Source organism: Biomphalaria glabrata, chromosome 7 (assembly GCF_947242115.1).
Source record: "Biomphalaria glabrata chromosome 7, xgBioGlab47.1, whole genome shotgun sequence".
Classification (NCBI taxonomy): domain Eukaryota; kingdom Metazoa; phylum Mollusca; class Gastropoda; family Planorbidae; genus Biomphalaria; species Biomphalaria glabrata.
The window spans coordinates 24,702,568-24,721,654 of NC_074717.1; the positions used below are offsets into that span (position 1 = coordinate 24,702,568).

Genomic DNA, 19,087 nt, shown 5'->3' on the forward strand with positions numbered 1-19,087 from the left:
CACAGATTGCCATTACAAAATTATTTGTACATTTCACATTTAAAAGCTTGAGTGTAAATAGAAATATAAACCCTTGACTGAGCCTCAGGAATTACCCCACAAATCTAAATCCTTGACAGCACCTCAGGTTTTACCCAAGACGTAATTATGATGTTGCAAATCTATTGGTTGATTTGAAAATAAATAAAGACATTTTTTTAAAAGAGTTAGCGCCAGAGAATTGACGAGGGAAAAAGAAGGCCAGTCGATAAAAGAATCTCCTAGTAGATAGTCACGTTTCTAAGAGCTCTGATTTAAAGCCTTTGTAATGTTATTTATACGTGTTGATCTGCAAATTGTACATAAGCTGTACTAACGTTTTATATTTAAATAAAGTTCCAGAGTTGTGTTTTTACAAAGAATCTTTTATTGTGCTTCATAGATCGTCATTTATTCAACTATTTTAATTCAAGTGAAATCCCCGGCATCACAACACATTGTGACATCTGCATGTTGTGAGATGCACCATAATGAAAGAGTCGGGGGCTAATAGTGAAACATTGACATTGCAATCTTTAATAAATGTCTGATTATTTTGTACAATGTAGAATCAATAGATGTTGCAAGTAAATTTTTATTAACAAAATCTTTTCAGTTTATACACAAATAGACCCCAAAATCTTTCATTTCTTTTTTAATTTCACAAGAAAAAAAATAAACTAACAATCATAAGATATTAAAATATCTGTGTCGTGGTCACCTCTTAATCTGTTTGATTATATTTATTTAAACACATTTGTTAGAAATGACAAAACAAATATAATAAGTGTAGAAAATAATGTTGACAACTATTAAGAACAATAAAAAAAATTAAAAATGTAAATAAATAAAGGTGTCGTTGTGTATTTTATATGAACTTTAACAAAGACTGAAGACATGTACAAAGTTAACAATTCAAAGAAGACGCACACATACACAAATATCACAGGCTGAATAAAATATAAAAAAAAATGTGAATCTTTTAGTTATTAGTAAAGTACAAACTGAAGAGTTACAAAAAAGTTTTAAAAATATTATTTAGTACTCAATACAATACTACTCAATACAATACAAATCAATACAATACTACTCAATACAATACTACTCAATACAATACTACTCAATAAAAGTTCTCTCACTTATAGTTTAGCCAATACAAAATTACTGAAGACAAGCTTCGTCGGTTTACATTGATACAATACACATTTATTCAATACCGAAAGATAATTTAAATAAAAAATTATAGGCATTAACAAGCGTACTGTGTAAATATATCTAAATATCTATAGTTTAATAATGATCCCAAATTAACAACTACAACTTTACATTCTTTTCGATTACTTTCTTTCTACTATCTTGATCAAGAAAATGTTCAACAATGACTCAGTTTGTCTTACACTACTCTCGGCCTGACTGCCAACATGATCGGTTTCTTGACAAACGTGGTTCCGTTGAAAAGTATCTCAATCTCTCCGTCAGGTGTGGGTTCAGTTCTTTCATTCAGCTCAAACTTCACTTTCCTCAAGACATGAACCAAACAATATTTTAACTCTATGTAAGCTAATCTCATTCCTATACACTGGCGAGGCCCATAACCAAAAGGCATAAAGGTCATCGGGTCACGTTGGGCAACATTCTCTTCAGTGAATCTATCGGGATCGAATTTTTCAGGGTCGGGATAGTGTTTGGGATCTCTCATCACCATGTCAAGGGTATGATCACGCCTGCACCTTTCGGTATGGTGATGTTGCCGTACTTTCTGGTCTCGGCTGCACGTCGGGTCATGATTGGTGCGGGAGGATACAGTCGTAGAGTTTCATTGATGACCTGTTCCATGTACTTCAATTGTTGAATTTCTTCATACGAAGGTAGATCAGATTTGACGATGTTCTGTATTTCTTGGTAAACCTTTTCCTATGAAATGAAAATTTATTACATAAATTAATGAAATTAAATTTAAGATTAGGCCTTGCTTCGCTTAATTCCTAAACAGAAAGAAAGAAAGAAACAATGTCTTTAAAAAATTGTAATATTTAAGATGTTCATTTATGACAAAAGCTATAAATTTGTAAGCCTCCATGGCTCTAAGGCTCCGTGCTGAGATTAGTACCTTACAGCACAGTCCAGGTATCAGTAAGTGTTCTGTAGGGTTTGTCTGTACAGGGCAAGACCCCCGCACGCACCAGTTTTATCTGTTCCAAAACTAGTCGTATCTTTGAATGTGTAAATGAGAACCCTGCAGTCGTGGAGGATGTGTTCCACTGTCTCTAAATAGCTGCTGTGTGTCCGGTGTCCAGCTTGTAGGAAGTATCGTTGAGAAATGTCATTTAAAAGGTATACGATAACATTTGGGCACTTTTCTGCACTGTCAAATCAAATTTCTAAACTCTTTCACTTGTAACGCAAAGTAGTGTTGATTGTTTAGTTGGTACAGTCATCTTTTAATAGAGCGACCACGACATCGTGAAAAATCCGTAATAATTTTTTTTCACTTTTAGATAATTAAATTATTTTTTTAAAATCTTTAAATATATTTTCATATAAAAGGTAAACTCTAAACATGTCATCTATAGACGTATTTATGTGTTCAATACTTCCGAGTCTACCCCAAACAAGAGACCACGAACTAGACTCTAGGAAATAGCATCTGGACCTCTTTTTAAACATTTTTGTCACCTGTATAAACGGGTGTATTTGTATGCACTGAGATACCATGCATAGAAAAAGAAAACGTTATAAGGGATAGACCCGGGGGTCGGCAATCTGCGACTCGCGAGCCACATGCGGCTCCCTTGATGCGAAGCTGCGGCTCTCTAGTTCCATACACAAATATTATTTATTGTGTCGAGACATTTTTTAAAAATAGTTCTGAACTTCTGAATCTTTTAACGAAGATTAGGCACTGTGACAAGTCAAAAACTCGCTGTCAGAGTCACTCAAATTTATCACAGCATTAATTATTATTTTTCATTATTTATTTATTTTATTTTAATTATTTCCCCATCCTACCCCTAAATTCTCCACCCGCACCACCTTTTCCTCTCCAGGCTAGACTTAGTTGACCACATTGGAGATAGCTAGGCCACGTCTTTCGATTTATCTTCCCTTGACCGGGTCAAAGATACGTACAGACTCCTTGATCTATCGGCAGGATGTCTGACAGCCGCAGTGGACACTACCTTGTGTGGAATGCAAGTCACTCCTCCCCCCCCCTTTCTCCTACGTCTCTCTTTGATCTAGGAGATTACTCGAGTCAAAGCGCCTCTCGACGCTCCCATCTTAAGTCTAATTCACCCAAGTGTAAGATAAATCTTAGCCTAGGACATTTCCTGTTTCCGCCCACACTTTCCAGGCCTATTTAGATCCAAATCAAATCAGACCCTCTTACTTCTCTATCGCTGAGCAATCGAGTCTGGACTACTTCATACATTTTTACTCCTAGAGGAATACCTGGTGGTAAGCCGAACTTAATCACAAGTTCCATCTTAATTACTTTGTGCATATTTCCATTGGATATTATCATGTGTATTTTCCTTATTTCATGTATAATTAATTAGTGCATTGTGTATTTCTCACTGGCGTAAGTAGAAAACATAAACATGTCCTATGTATGTATTTATGTATTGCATTAATCTATTAATGCTACGTTGCTCAATTGATCGTTGATGCAACCATGTATATATTTGTACATCTTATTTTATTTCCTTTATCTCGGTTGACCGCCTTGATAATTTTACTAGCGCACTAATACTGCGTCTAGAAAAGAGTTATGAGTTATCTCCCCCGTATTGAATTATCTCCCCTGTAGTCATTTCACTCTAACGAGAGTTGCGCCGCTTGAGCGGACACCCTCTCCATTCAAGAGCGCTCCATTGTTCTCGACCGACGGTCATATGTAAACAAACCGTCTTGGTCACTGACCACCGCCCGTTTCACCCCCACCCCCTTCTTTCTCTATCCACCTGTGTTGTTTATTTGAGATTATTATTTCCCCTTCTATGTACATTTTTATATTATTATTTCCCCTTATGTACATTTCTATATTGCTACTATCTCCCATCTATTTTCCAAATCCCATTTGTCATCATCTCCCCATTGTGCTCTAAAGCAATTTTACCAATCTGACGAATGCACCTGAGTCGAGGGCATCGATAAGATGCATGAGAGACATGTCCTAACTTGTCTTTTTTTATCCGCAGCCTCCCTCAGGTGTCTGCCTATTTATTGGATCAACGATCTATTTACCTGCCTATTTACCTATTGGATTAATCACCTATTTGCCGCTTAGTGTCTACTCGACACTACTCAACCATTTGTTATTTGCTGTTCAGTGTCTACTCGACGCTACTCAACTCTACTACTTGGCGCTATCGGCCTTGCCCGCCTATTCGACAGCCCACCTGTCAACTTGTTAGGTGCGACGTCCCTATAGACCCAGATCTGTGTGAGACGTCATAGCTACGCCAAACCCTCTGCAACTCACTGCACAAATCCTGTCAACTACGCTGCCCACGGCAGATCAGCTCAGCCCGTAGTACACTTGTGCCCACGGTAGCCGGCCACCCGCCCTACTGTGCCTACTACAGATATTGGAACTTGGGATTGAGACTCCACAAGAGCTATATCACCGGCGTCCCTCTATCCGCTAGAGCGCCACCTCCAGCTGCAGAACCTCAAGTCAGGACACAGCCAGCTGCGATATCAACAGGAAAACCAGCTAAGTCAGAGGACAAAGTGACATACTCTCTTATTAGGTGCAAGAGTGATGATTAAATCTAGTATTATTTAGAGATAGATGCAAACCCTCCCCCTTTTTATTCTTATATGTATATTTATGTAAATAAATATTCTTCATTTTTAACTTTTGTATCTATCTTTCATTGCTTGTCTAGTTGCGTGTCTGCTCCCGATTCATATGCTGATAGGTTGGGGTGTGATAGCTTTAAAAATAATCATCCCCTAGACATTTAACGCGCCAAACACACGTCACATTTCCCCACCTGTCACAGGCACCGATTCTATCTCTCAGCCACTTGTACTCGCTTTTCACCACACCCTCCCCCATTACACGCGTCGTCACTGTTGTCAGTCTGCCGTCTTCGGATGTTTCTATGTAGGTTTTAATTCGCTATGACGCAAGACAAATTGGCACCTTAACCACGTGCTTTGAAAGCGGCGTATAGTTTGTTGTTGCAGTACCATGTAGTTTGTTGTTGTTTGTAAATGAGTTAGAAGCGAATTATCTTCTTAAAGTTAGAAGCAATCTATAAGTAATGTTATTCTGGCAAGCCTTGCGGCACCACTAGAAATTGCACAAAAAGGAAAACCATTTACGATGATGAGTATGTCAAAAACTGCTTCCTACATGCATCTGAAGAACTGTTTCATGATTTCAAAAAACAAACCAGAAATATTGAAATAGAAATCAAACATTTGCCACTATCTGCTAAAACAGTACAAGACAGTATAGCTATAATGTCTTCAAATGTTACTTGCTATAGATTATTCTTGGGACTAAAAGACACGGCAAAAGTTGCCCATTTTGTCAGATATATGTCTTCCCAAAGTCTAAAAGAAGAACTTCTAGGATTGCTACCGCTTTCGTGACAACTTCAAAATTTTGTAAATTGTAATTTTTGGCTCTTCCGACTCAAAAGGTTGCCGACCCCTGGGATAGACCCACATTTACTATTCAGGAGCCGAAGAATAAAGAGAAAGTGTAGGACTATTTGTTGTTCCGGGGTAGCAGGTAAAAGATAATGACATTAACTCCAATCTGAGCTGTAAGAGAGTGATACCGTTTCGTATGAGCTTCTCCAGTGGACCCACAAGACTTGTTATTGGGAAAGACTACAACAAAGTTTACCCTAAAGGCCGGGACATTGTCTCATTATGCTATGGGAAGTTATTAATTGTTTAGACCGAATTAGAGACGTAGACACCACCAAGGTTTGTCTCAAACTTTAATATTTATTTCTTGAATGCTTTTGATGGAAACGGCAACTGCTACATTGAACACTGCCTTTAAAAAAACAAACAAACAATTCCTCATATTAGCTTGCAAACTTATAGTTGGTTAAAAAGTAAAACAGGGTGGAAACTATCTGAAATCTGGGTGGAAACTATCTGAAATCTGGGTGGAAACTACCTGAAAACTGGGTGGAAACTACCTGAAATCTGGGTGGAAACTATCTGAAATCTGGGTGGAAACTATCTGAAATCTGGGTGGAAACTACCTGAAATCTGGGTGGAAAATATCTGAAATCTGGGTGGAAACTACCTGAAATCTGGGTGGACGGGTATTTGGAAACTGGCTCTTACAATATTTTTAGAAATATTTTAGTTAATTAGTTTTGTGGGGAAAAAAAACTCACTGGTCAAGCTGTGTAAATTCTAGTTTGATCGTTATAATTTTTTGAAAACATAATTATCTTTAAATTAGAATGGGCTTAGACATTTTAATTTTTTGAACACGGCTTCAGCGGGTATTCCCGCACTCAACTCAAGTGTTTCTGTGTATTCAGTCAAGAACTGATTAAGTCAATAAACTGGAATAGGAATTTATAATAGATATAATAGATAAATGAATTAATACTAATGAATACATTGTACTAGACAGTTTATAGAACATCTTGCTTGTGCAATGCTCACTGTAGAAAGTAATTAAACATTAGAAGATATAAACCTAATGTGAAATTATGAACAGCCATCAGCTTTAGGAAACGCTAATTGATTTAAACAAAAAGAACAGGTAAGTTTATTTTGAAAATATTGACCTCATCTTGAAGAAAAGGAAAGAATTTTCTTTAAATTATTTTTTGTTTGTTTTAGTAGTCCAAAAAAGGTTTTACATTGACAAAAACAAAGACAACAAATGTCCTGGTCTCTGACAACAAGTAAAATCATGCTTCCTCAGAAAGTGTTCATAGTTCAGTTGGTTGTACTATTTTTTTTTTAATATTTTTTATGTGGTTTATTCAAATTATTTCATTTACACTAACACACAAGACAAACATGTGAACGCATCCACTTCCAGACCATGTAATACTGTTGAGCAGTCAAAGGTTATTGAGACGTTGTATAATTTTCTTTTTGTTCAGAAATTGTTCATATTTCATGAGTTCATTTGCTTGTTCTATTTTACCGCTCTAGACACGTGAAAGTCCTCATACATCCCACATAGGCTTACATCTCACACGAAATGAATAATCTTCGGAGTTTTGAAGGTCAATGTCTTTGTTACTAGTAAAGTCCATCATTTCTGGGACACATACACACACAGAAATTATTATGGATGCTGTATTGTCAGTAGTAAGTCATTCTCAAACTTTTGTAAATTCTTTTTTAATTTGAAAAACTGTATGACGATACCCTACAAAGCATATAGTTTTAATGCAGCAGATATTATTTATTTTCATGAAAAAATTTGGGGTATAAAATATTTTGAATATTATTACTCCGCAAATTTTAGACCAAAATAATCATTAAATATGTATATGGAGCTAGTGACAATATTTGTTTTCAACCTAATAAATCCATGATGAAGCCAACTGACGGCTATTGGTAAAACCTTTAGGCCAACGTTCTGCTCTATTAAAACCTAAACTAAGACTATGTTGGATAGAGTCTGGCTACATTTGTGAACCGTCACTTGATAGCCTTACAATTTGCGTTAATCACTATGTACAAGCATCAGCTTATAATCACCAGCCCCTAACTTGGCACATCTCAACCACCCGCACAAGTGGCAGGCGCCTTAAATAAAACAATAGGATGTTAATTTAAAATAAAGAAAACAAGTTACGCACATCAATGTCCGGATGTCTGGCCAGGTTGTAACAACACATCTGTAACGTGGTGGCCGTTGTGTCGAAACCAGCAAAAATGATGAACATAGACTGTCCAAGTAACTCTTCCTCAGACATTGTCTTAGGTAAGGTATCCCAGGAGTCATTGTTTGGTGTAGCTGGCAATCATTCACAGATAAATTGAAAATAAAATTTAATTTAAATAGGGAAAAAAAATGTGTGGGAAAAAAATAAAAATAATGGATTACAGTATAAATATATTCTAGAGACCTAGACCTAGACTAAGGCATTGATAGCTAAGACGGATTTATTGATACTTATTAGCATAGTGTACCAATGACTTATTCAATTTTTAATTATAAAAAAAAAACATAACATAAAATACAACAAACACAGCACACAAAATAGTTGAATGAACATGTGATTTCATATTTTACGCTAACCCTTGAGGATGTTGCCATAGGGGCGGCTGTTGCACACACACAAAAAATCCATTACTATAAAGACATTTTATTTCAAGGATTTAAAAAAAAAATGGATATGTTGTTTGTTTTCCTTAAAGTGTCAGACGTTCATTAAGACTGTACGGCATGGGAGGTAACTGGGCAGGATTCGATCTTGAAACCATCGTGACGATACCTGAGATGGTGGTAATGTCCTGGATACGAGATCCGCTGTTTGCCGTAGTGCCTCATAGCTTCCATACAGTTCCAATGACCTAACAGATACGTCTCCCCGCAGCTCTTGAAGCTCTCGGCCTGCGGACACTCTCGAAGCTCCACACGGGTCGCTCGTTAGCCATACTCTCAGTATCTGCCAATGGTGGAGGTTAGTGAAATGGGTCTGTAGGACTCTCTAGTCGCGTCTTTTTAATGATGGGAACCAAATCGTGACGATACAACTTCCCCGTCCAAGCAGCTTATAAAAATGTTATTTTAACTATTTCAAAAAAGGACAGAAGACCAGCAATCTCGACATAAAGGTTAGACAATGTAGATTCTAGACAAAGACTTTATAGTATACATCAAATCTTCAGGTGCTGTAGTATTTTTTTTTATTACGTAAATATTTTTATGTATAAATGTGAACACCGCGATGATAAAACAATTGAAAAACATTTAAAGTAACTTTAAAACATTACAAAACAAATTCAATCGATAATTTAAAAGCACTGAAACCGTCTCCAAGATACCCCTCCCCCCCATGCCCAAGAAAAATAAAATCAAGGATATGCTATACTACACTGAATTTAAAGAAACAATATTTGAAAAATTTCGACAATGAATGATGCCTTAAATACTACAAAGAGATCAGAAATAAAGCGGACCTATCAATGCAGAGAACATTGTAAATCAAAACTCAGCAGATACTTACTAATTGATATGAAGTTTCATCACAATTTGTTTTCTTTTTATCAGGAAAATATGGTAACAAATATCCCGTAATATGAAAGCATAATGATAACTCAACACTACAAACATAATGATAACTCAACACTACAAAAATAATGATAACTCAACACTACAAACATAATGATAACTCAAAACTACAAACATAATGATAACTCAACACTACAAACATATGATAACTCAACACTACAAACATAATGATAACTCAACACTACAAACATAATGATAACTCAACACTACAAACATAATGATAACTCAACACTACAAACTCGATGTTGATGTGACAGTTATCTATTCGTTTTAATTCTGCTTCTTGCGACTTGTCCACCTACAAACTCTGATGGTATCCTTTCTCTTAGTCTATTTGACTAACTCTGTTCAATGTTTAACAAACAAAGAAATTACCTTCAGTATATTTCGATTCTTTCTCTCCCGCCTCCTTGGCAGCGATCAGATTCTGGAATAGATCTGTGTAAGGTTTTTGTCCACTTAGCGCCAACTGTTTCCTGTCTTCAATAGTTTGATGTAAAATTGTCTGAAAGTACTCGTCTGCGTCTTTGCTGACACTATCAAAAGTATACAGTTTCAATTTCTGAAAAAGTACAATATAAGAGAACTAGAATATGGAGTACATGGACAATGAAGTTCAAAGTTCAAATCTAGGCGAACTGCGAAGACAAGAATTTCGGGATTTTTAGGACGCCCCTGACCATCTCTAATTGGTACCTGACATTAGTTGTAGAAAAGTAATTGAGGTTGGTCGTTATGCTGACCACATCACATGACAACTTCTTTTTCTGTGGACCACAGAAACAGATGACTTTTATATAACATGTCCCATATAATGCATGGTCAGAAAGAGGAACGCTTGTTTAACAGGCTGATCCCGATTGGGTATGTAATGCTAAACAGAATGTGGACACCATCTCTTTAAGAAATTGGATTAGTTATTTGTGATGAAAAACTGGAATGACTTCTACAAGCCTTTATGTTGTCTCAAAGGGTGTTATGGCGTGTGTGCGTATGTGCGAAAAAAAAGAATGATGAAATATATTTGGAGTCAGAGACTAGAGTTTGAACCTCGTGCGTTTATTGTATGGTGAAAACGGTAGTTTGAAAAATGAATTCTAACGTGTATTTCTCATCATTCGACACATTTTTAATCCATGTGATTTTCTACATATAACTTTATTGAAATTAAAAGCTCTGAGACTGTTGGAATACAAATCTAATTAAGTTTGTTTAAAAAATGTTTTTGAGATTTGTTCAATAGTTGTGTACAAGTCACGTTAGAAAAGCAAGTAGCACTAGCTGTCTGGAGTTACAACCCAACGCACAACCTATCCTGATGCACTTGCGGATCCAGGGGGGGGGGCGTTAGGGGCGATCGCCCCCCCCCCCATTCGGCCGACCCCCCCTCCCCTTCGGACGAACTTTAGTATAGGATTCACACAATTTGTATACGAATTTATTACTTATGTTAAAAATATATAATAATTATTTATATTTCAACCTATTTTTAGATTATTTCGACCCCCCTCTAGTATGTAGGCCGATTTGGTGGGGTCGGGAGGGGGCGATGGTATCAATCCCGCCCCCGCCCCCCCCAAACTTTCGAGTGGGGGTGGTGGTCCAATTTATTTGTAGAAATCACAGCTTGCTAACAAAATCAATTAAATATCTATATCACTGAAATTTGGTATTGATATTTTAACCAATCTTTATATTATGTCGTTCCCTGATAGCCGATTGGTGGGTGGGTGGGGGGCAAATACCTCTACTGCCCTTCCCACCTAAACCCTTTAAGTGGGGGGGGGCGGTCCGTTTTTATGGAGAAATCATAGTTTGTGAACAAAATTAGTTGAATTAATATATACATTTTATATTATGTCGCTCCTTTCTGGTATTTTGGCCGATTCAGTGGGGTGAGGGGGGGGGCGATTGCATGTACTGCCCTCCCCACTCTAGCCCTCTGAGTGCTGGGGGGGGCGGTCCTATTTTTATGCAGAATCATAGTTTGTGAACAAAATTAGTTGAATATCTATTTAATATAAACTACGTATTGATATGTGACCCATTGTATATTATGTCGTACCACACTCTAATCTCAAATTGTATCACTAGTAAATTTAAATGAAAAAGGGTTGTACCAGGTGGGAGGGGCGATACATGCAATTGCATTTCCCCCATCTGACAAATCAATACTTTTTCTTTTTGTATTATAGTTAAGAAATTACAAAATTAAAAAAATCTGTCACTAATATAATTTATATATACTATAAATTAAATTCTTATATCGAGTCGCCCCACCCCTATTCTTTAATGCCAAATGCAATCTTTATCAGAAATTATTTAAAAAAGCGAGGATTAATCATTTTCACTCTACCGCCCCTCCCATTTCCAGTCAAAGTTCATGTAATTTCACATGAATTTATCATAATTATTTTTAGAAAGACTTGGAAAAGCATTGGAAAAGTTAGAATTCAAACGAAATTTTTCAGTATAAAAGTTATGATTGAAATTTAAATATTTCAATTTCCCAACCTTTACTCAATCTGATATTTTTCTAGTTAAATAAATTTGGGACATAACTCACAATTTATACAGTGATTTTCTCGAATACTATTTATCGAATATTTTTTTTTCGGCGACGATCCTCAAAGCAAAAATCTAAATATGTAGGGTATCCTATTTTTTCTAGGAACAAATGGGTTTTATTTGCAATGTATTATGGCCCTATACATTCATATTAGAATATTTTTCAAGTACACCATTATTCGAAAGGTCCTTTTTTAATAGTATGAATAATGAGCTTTAGGTCAGGAGAATGCGTTTCTGCAGTGAAGAATGCAAGAAAACACGTTTGGCGTCGGGGCTTCGCCCCGAACTCCATTGATGAATAATGAGTTGTAGATGTCAGAAGAATACGTTTCTGCAGTGAAAAAACCCATTGATGAATAATGAGCTGTAGAACTCAGGAGAATACGTTTCTGCAGTGAAAAAAAGCAAGTAAACGCTTATGGCGTTTATATATATATGTATATATATATATATGTGTGTGTGTGTGTGTGTGTGCTCTACGCACGTTTATGTATAGGGTTAGGGTTTGGAAAAAAATCGCCCCCCCTCCTCCAAAGTTTTGGATCAGCTAGTGTCCAGATGGGAGCCTTTATATAAAAAGTTATGCTTGAACTTCATTGTACCTTCACGAGTAGAACATGAAGCCATCTTGACTGTAGAATAATGAACATCAAAAAGTTGACCAATTTTCCTGGAATTACAAACATATTCTTGGAAAAAATTGGTAAAGTCGTCGTCACTTAATTTCCCAATACAATCTGTTTTGAGGCTGAACCCTGTTCTGGCAATGATTTCCCCTGTGAATTGACCCATCACGTGTTTGATGTCTAGTAGGTCATCGCTCTTGGCATAACCGGCAAGGACATCGGCCAGTTTGACTCCGGATTCATTGATGAAGTTTGTTATCAGTTTTAACTTCCCTGTGCTAAATACAAATGTAAAAAAAGATTTCAAGATTATTGTTTAAATTAAATATCTATATATGTACATTAAACATTGGGTTCGAATCCTGATTAAAGGTTGCAATTTTTGCAATGAGATTTCAAGGTCTAATTTTTACAGCACCTGGATGGCTGCATGGTCATGTGGTATGCTTTTGGGCTGGACGTCACCATGGACCCGAGTTTGAATTGCTTCCATCCAGGCCGTCCTGCTGAAGGTTTGGGCTAGGACGTAATTGTTACGTTGTGTTTACTATGGAATTGTGTTGTTCATACAATTTACACAAATGTAAGCCGTAGATTGATGAATTAATAGAATACTGAAGAAAGATACATCTTTTATCACTTTAACAATATTCCTTTGAACACAATTGATCTGTTTTAATCAACTTTTTAGCTGCCACCTCAATCAACGACAAATCTTCTATTTCTACTTATGTAATTGTCTCGTCCAGAACCTCGAATTTTATTTCTCAAGAAATTTCCTGTCCTTTTCTAGAACTGACATCAGCAACCTTTGACGTCCTCAATATCTGATTAATTCAATATTTATTAACACGTGATTATTATTATTTTCTTCTGACCTAAAGTCTCTAGAGTAATGTTACAGCTAACTGCTGTATCGTTTGTGATATTTCATTACCGATGGAACTATTAAGACATAAATCACAAAGTGCTAAGGTCATCTCTAATTGGCTTTTGGTCATTGTGCCCCATTCAGGACGATGTTTTTCATCTAAGACTACTAAGGTTATTGCTAAAATTTGTGAATCACTTTGATCTTCTAACCAAATCAGACTGCACCATTACATTCTTAACTCTCTACCTAAAGGCACATTTCTATTCATCTTTCGACAATGCAAATGCCAAAGAAATACAGAGATGGCATGTTCTAATTTGTTACAGAGCATGGATCAAACCTATAACTTACTCGGGTATTCATATGAGATTCATAACAAAAGAATATTCACATTTGACTAAAGTAACACCTTTAGTAAAATCACTAAATTTAGAAAGCATTCAGGATATGAGACTCAAAAGTAAAGTAGCAATTATAAATAAAACACTGAACCATAATCTTCAAATACAAAAACAAAATCTAATAAAATACCCAGAAAGACACAAAGATAAAGGCACATTTTTCATTCCATATGCTAGGACAAATTTGTACAAGTGCTCCTTCTTCCCTAGTGCTATTAGAGCATGGAATGGATTGCCTGAATCAGCCAGGAAAACCAGTGACTTGGCAGAATTTATGTCATTGGTTAAATGCATGACTGAATGCATCACACTTAGGACATAACCATCTTATTTTTTGAAGTAACGTCTATATTGTATAAGATAAGATATTGTAACAATTGCGACCAATATGTATCCAAGTCTTGGATATATAAATCGCACGCAAACGTCTGAGGAAACAAAAGTCGATTTTTTGATATGATAAAATAAGACTTAAAAACTATATTCATTAATGTTTGGATCTGATATAATTCTTATTGTAGGCTTTCTGTGGATTAGAGCGTTCTACATTTCACTCCTGAAGTCTGCTTTATTGGTTTTTAAAAGTTGGATTTTTATAAGGAAACGAAAAAGCTGAAATGAATGATTCCAACAGGAAGAGGGTTAATTCAAATAAATACATAAGTTTTAATTAAGTTAAAACTGCTCCAAAACAAATGTCTGTGTCCTCCATGAATGTAGCGTGGCTAGCGAGCCACCTATGTGTAAGGCATCAACTACTTCCATCTTGTTGACTCCTACACCCAGGCACTTGTAAAACTTGTTCTAAATTAAAGTGTGTGAAGAGAAAAAAGTACTTTTAGTGTCTATACTTAAGAACTCAAGTGTTGTCTGTATGGATGTTGAGATTGGAGATATCTTAAAATCAACAGCAGCTAATGTCTTCAAATAAAAATAAATAAAATTGAGACAATGCATTTCAAGGAACCTTAGTATTTAATGCTTGTAATGTTTAAAGTCAAGTACCTAACGACTGTTTACTGTCTATTTTCTGAGTATTTTCTGCCTATTTTCTGCCTATTTTCTGAGTATTGCTGTGTATTTTAAACAGTGGCGTACCTAGGTTATATGATGCAGCTCCTCGAAATGCTACCATAAAAAATGGAAATAAAACAGGAAAAGACGTTATTTTCTATACTAATGTGTATTCTTTGTAACAATAGTGCTAATGTATCAATATTTGTATTGACAATATTTAGAACTGAATCAGGTCCTTGTTTCAAAAGTTCAAAGTTTTCTGAAGAAACTGCAACAAACTGTTGAAGCTTCTTTCGCCCCAGACGAAATTTGTTTTTGTCATTGTTGCTATGAATGAGCACTATCGAAATTGATTTCAATCTGCGGATTCCATAGCTGGGCTGACGACAACAACTCATATTTACCTACCACACTAGTATATAAAATTGGTCATCTCAAGTGATTGTTTCTTGAACTGTCCCATTCAATGAAAATAAATTTCCCGACATTATTCATGACAACGTAACCTTAACATTTGGGAAAGAATTTGATCCCATTTTGAGATGTCAGAGGTACTGTCGAACTAATGGCTCGTACTCACCCAGATCTTTTTTTCATGTATGTTTTTTTTTTTTTTAGAAATGTATCTTTAGTTTTATGCCCCTCACCACTTGATGCCCCATGCAGCCCGCACCACCCGCACATGGCTAGCTGCGCCTCTGATTTTAAAATTATTTTCTGAGTTTTTGTTTCTTTATTTAATGTGTTTACTCACCATCATGGTACTCAATGTCAGTGGTTCCTTTCTTTTCAGTCTAATGGATGTATACATTCAAGTCACATTTTCAAAAGTAGACAAGTCCAATAATATTTGCGAGTTGGTGGTGGTGGGCACAAGATTTGATAGGATCGCAATACAGGCCGGATGTAGCCCGCGGTTCATTGTTTGGGGATGGAGACAACTAGACGAATTAATGATTCACTTAAACACTGTACATACCTGAAAGAAGGCGTGATCACGTGACGTACTCGCTTCCAGTCTTGTCCACCCAGAAAGAAGACACCTTTCTCGACTGGAGAATTAGAGGCTATGATCACTGCACGGTCAACAAAATTGTTGAAGTCTTTAACCATCACTTGTCTGAGGATGTTTAGGTCACGTGTCAGCAATAACAACTCACTCATGTCTAGGCCCACTGTATCACCTTCCTCCTGGAGGATTTTGTTAGTAGCCTGCCTGAAACACGAAAAGAGTAATGAACACAATAAAATACATTTGTTTTCAGTTTTTCTGTTTCTGTCTGTCTGTCTGTCTGTCACTGTCTGTCTGTCTGTCTCTCTCTCTCTCTCTGTCTCTCTCTTAAGATTCATTTAAAATGTCAGGATTTGGCTTTTTTGCGATACTCTGAGTCGGACAAAATCTTTTGGGTGGCAGAAGTTAAAGATAATAAGTGAAACAAAAAAGGTAACAAAAAGTAACAAAGTTAAACAAAGTTAAACAAAGCTAAACAAAGTTAAACAAAGTTAAACAAAGTACAATAAAAGATCATCTTAACATATGACCAGGGAATATACTCTCAATATCCAAGCTCTCCATTTGTTGACCAAATCTTAGTTTCAATTTCTCCGACGATTTAGTTGTAGATACGCCACAGGCCATTGGAGGACTATAAATTAAAATTATTTCTTTAAAACGTTTTACTTTTCCTAACTTTGTTTAATTTTAAATTGTCGTTATCAAATCTTTTAAAGAGATTCTACAATCCCCCCCCCCCCAAAAAAAAATACATTTCAAGAAGTAGACCAATGAGGAAGTAGTCTTACTATTTTATCAGTGGCAATAAATGATCATCTTAACATATGACCAGGGAATATACTCTCAATATCCAAGCTCTCCATTTGTTGACCAAATCTTAGTTTCAATTTCTCCGACGATTTAGTTGTAGATACGCCACAGGCCATTGGAGGACTATAAATTAAAATTATTTCTTTAAAACGTTTTACTTTTCCTAACTTTGTTTAATTTTAAATTGTCGCTATCAAATCTTTTAAAGAGATTCTACAATCCCCCCCCCCCAAAAAAAAAATACATTTCAAGAAGTAGACCAATGAGGAAGTAGTCTTACTATTTTATCAGTGGCAGTGTGTAGGTGTACACGGCATTTTAGTTTTACTTTGCTACATTTTATATATTAAATTTTTTTTCTGAGAAAAATAGATTGAAGAATTTTATATTTGGCGGAAACTATAAATGGCTAGCTATTTAGTGTAACCGGTGTAAAGAAAATATGAAGTTTTGAATGTTATAGCCCTCCAATCTAAGCTCGTCTTTTTTCTTTTCTCTTATTTGATTGGCGGGAGTGATCCTTTAATATAACGACCTTGACATTGCTTAGAATCGAAAATGTATAGTGAAGATTTCCAATAGGATTAATTTATTGATAGCCATTCTGAGCAAAACTATTATTCATTTCTACTAATAAGGTCCCAAGAAATAAAGAACAAAATAGTTACTTGAAGTCATGGAACATAATTCGTGTTGAGCTAACTCTCTTGACTCCATACTTGTCCCAAGTTTCTTTGGTCAAAAACTGTTTGTAGATCAAATAGGCCAACAGGCCAGCCACAGCCACTGAGAGGTACAATGTCAGACTACAGCAAGCTTCTGACTCCATGGAAAGTCTGTAACTGATACAATGTAAGAGAATCTAGACACAATAGGGTGTTTAGGAAAATCTTGGAATCATTCTTTAAATCATGTAAGCCCTATATCCGATACTAATCGTCATAGAGGGCTCGGTGTCTGAGTGGTTAAGCGCTTGGCTTCTGAACCTGGGGTCCTAGGTTCAAATCTCAGTGAAGACTGGGAGTTAAGATTTAGGGATTCTTAGGGCGTCCTTGAGTTCACCCTAATAGGTAGGTAACATGATTTAGTTAACAGTCTGCTAAAGAGGTATGCTTGATCTATGTAACAGTCTACTAAAAAGTATGCTTGATTTAGGTAACAGTATACTAAAGAGGTATCCTTGCTCTAGGTAACAGTCTACTAAAGAGGTATGCTTGATCGAGGTAACAGTCTACTAAAGAGGTATGCTTGATCTAGGTAACAGTCTACTAAAGATGTATGCTTGATCGAGGTAACTGTCTACTAAAGAGGTATGCTTAATCTAGGTAATAGTCTACTAAAGAGATATACTTGATCTAGGTAACAGTCTACTAAAGAGGTATGCTTGATCTAGGTAACAGTCTACTTTAGAGATATACTTGATCTAGGTAACAGTGTACTAAAGAGGTATGCTTGATCTAGGTAACAGTCTACTAAAGAGGTATACTTGATCTAGGTAACAGTCTACTAAAGAGGTATGCTTGATCTAGGTAACAGTCTACTAAAGAGGTATACTTGATCTAGGTAACAGTCTACTAAAGAGGTATACTTGATCTAGGTAACAGTCTACTAAAGAGGTATACTTGATCTAGGTAACAGTCTACTAAAGAGGTATGCTTGATCTAGGTAACAGTCTACTAGAGAGGTATGCTTGATCTAGGTAACAGTCTACTTAAGAGGTATGCTTGATCTAGGTAACAGAAAAAAAGCATCATCATCATTATCTTTCCTTTGCGTTCCTCATGGAACATAGGGCCTCCGTAAAAAAACACGCTACTCTCCACGGTCTCTTGCTGCTTTTTTGTGGCTTCCCAACTCTTTCCGGTCCTCTCAGCTTCCTCTAGTACACTGCGTCGCCATGTTCTTTTGGGTCTCCCTCTGCGTCTTGTACCCTGGGGGTTTCCACTCTAAGGTCTGTATAGCTCTGTTGTTGGTATCTTTTCTAAGGGTGTGACCAATCCATCTCCACTTCTTCTCGAAGATCTGCACTTCTATATTTTTCTGTCCACTCATCTCCCACAGTTTAGTGTTTTCTACTTTGTCATACCAGTGTATTTTTAGGATATTTCTCAGACATCTGTTGATGAAGGTCTGCACTTTTGTGTTGTCGCTTCAGTTGTTTTCAATGTTTCAGAACCATACAGTAGGACCGCCTTGACAGTTAGACAGAAAGCATACATGTGGCGATAAACTAAACAATGTCTATATAATTAAATCTATAACTTAAATGACACATTACCTATAACATAAACAAGCTTACCTCTGTTATTAGAAAAATGTCTAAATCCTATGATAAGCTGTTTATTTCATTTCTATCACTGTAAAATACAGAATGAAGAAGAACTTCATATGAACATGGAGTTGCAGTTTGTTTTGTACTTTGTTTTGTTTTGTCTGATACGAACTGAGGCCTCCTATCCTTGCAACACACTTTGGCAATGTAGGCCACTAACCGGTTTGGTTGACAGA

General features: G+C 36.2%; 1 pseudogene; it reads right to left on the bottom strand.

Moving 5' to 3' along the window:
* Nucleotides 1-597: 597 nt before the first annotated feature.
* On the bottom strand, nucleotides 598-19,037 carry LOC106051040 (cytochrome P450 3A30-like; annotated as a pseudogene).
* Between the last annotated feature and the right edge of the window lie 50 nt (nucleotides 19,038-19,087).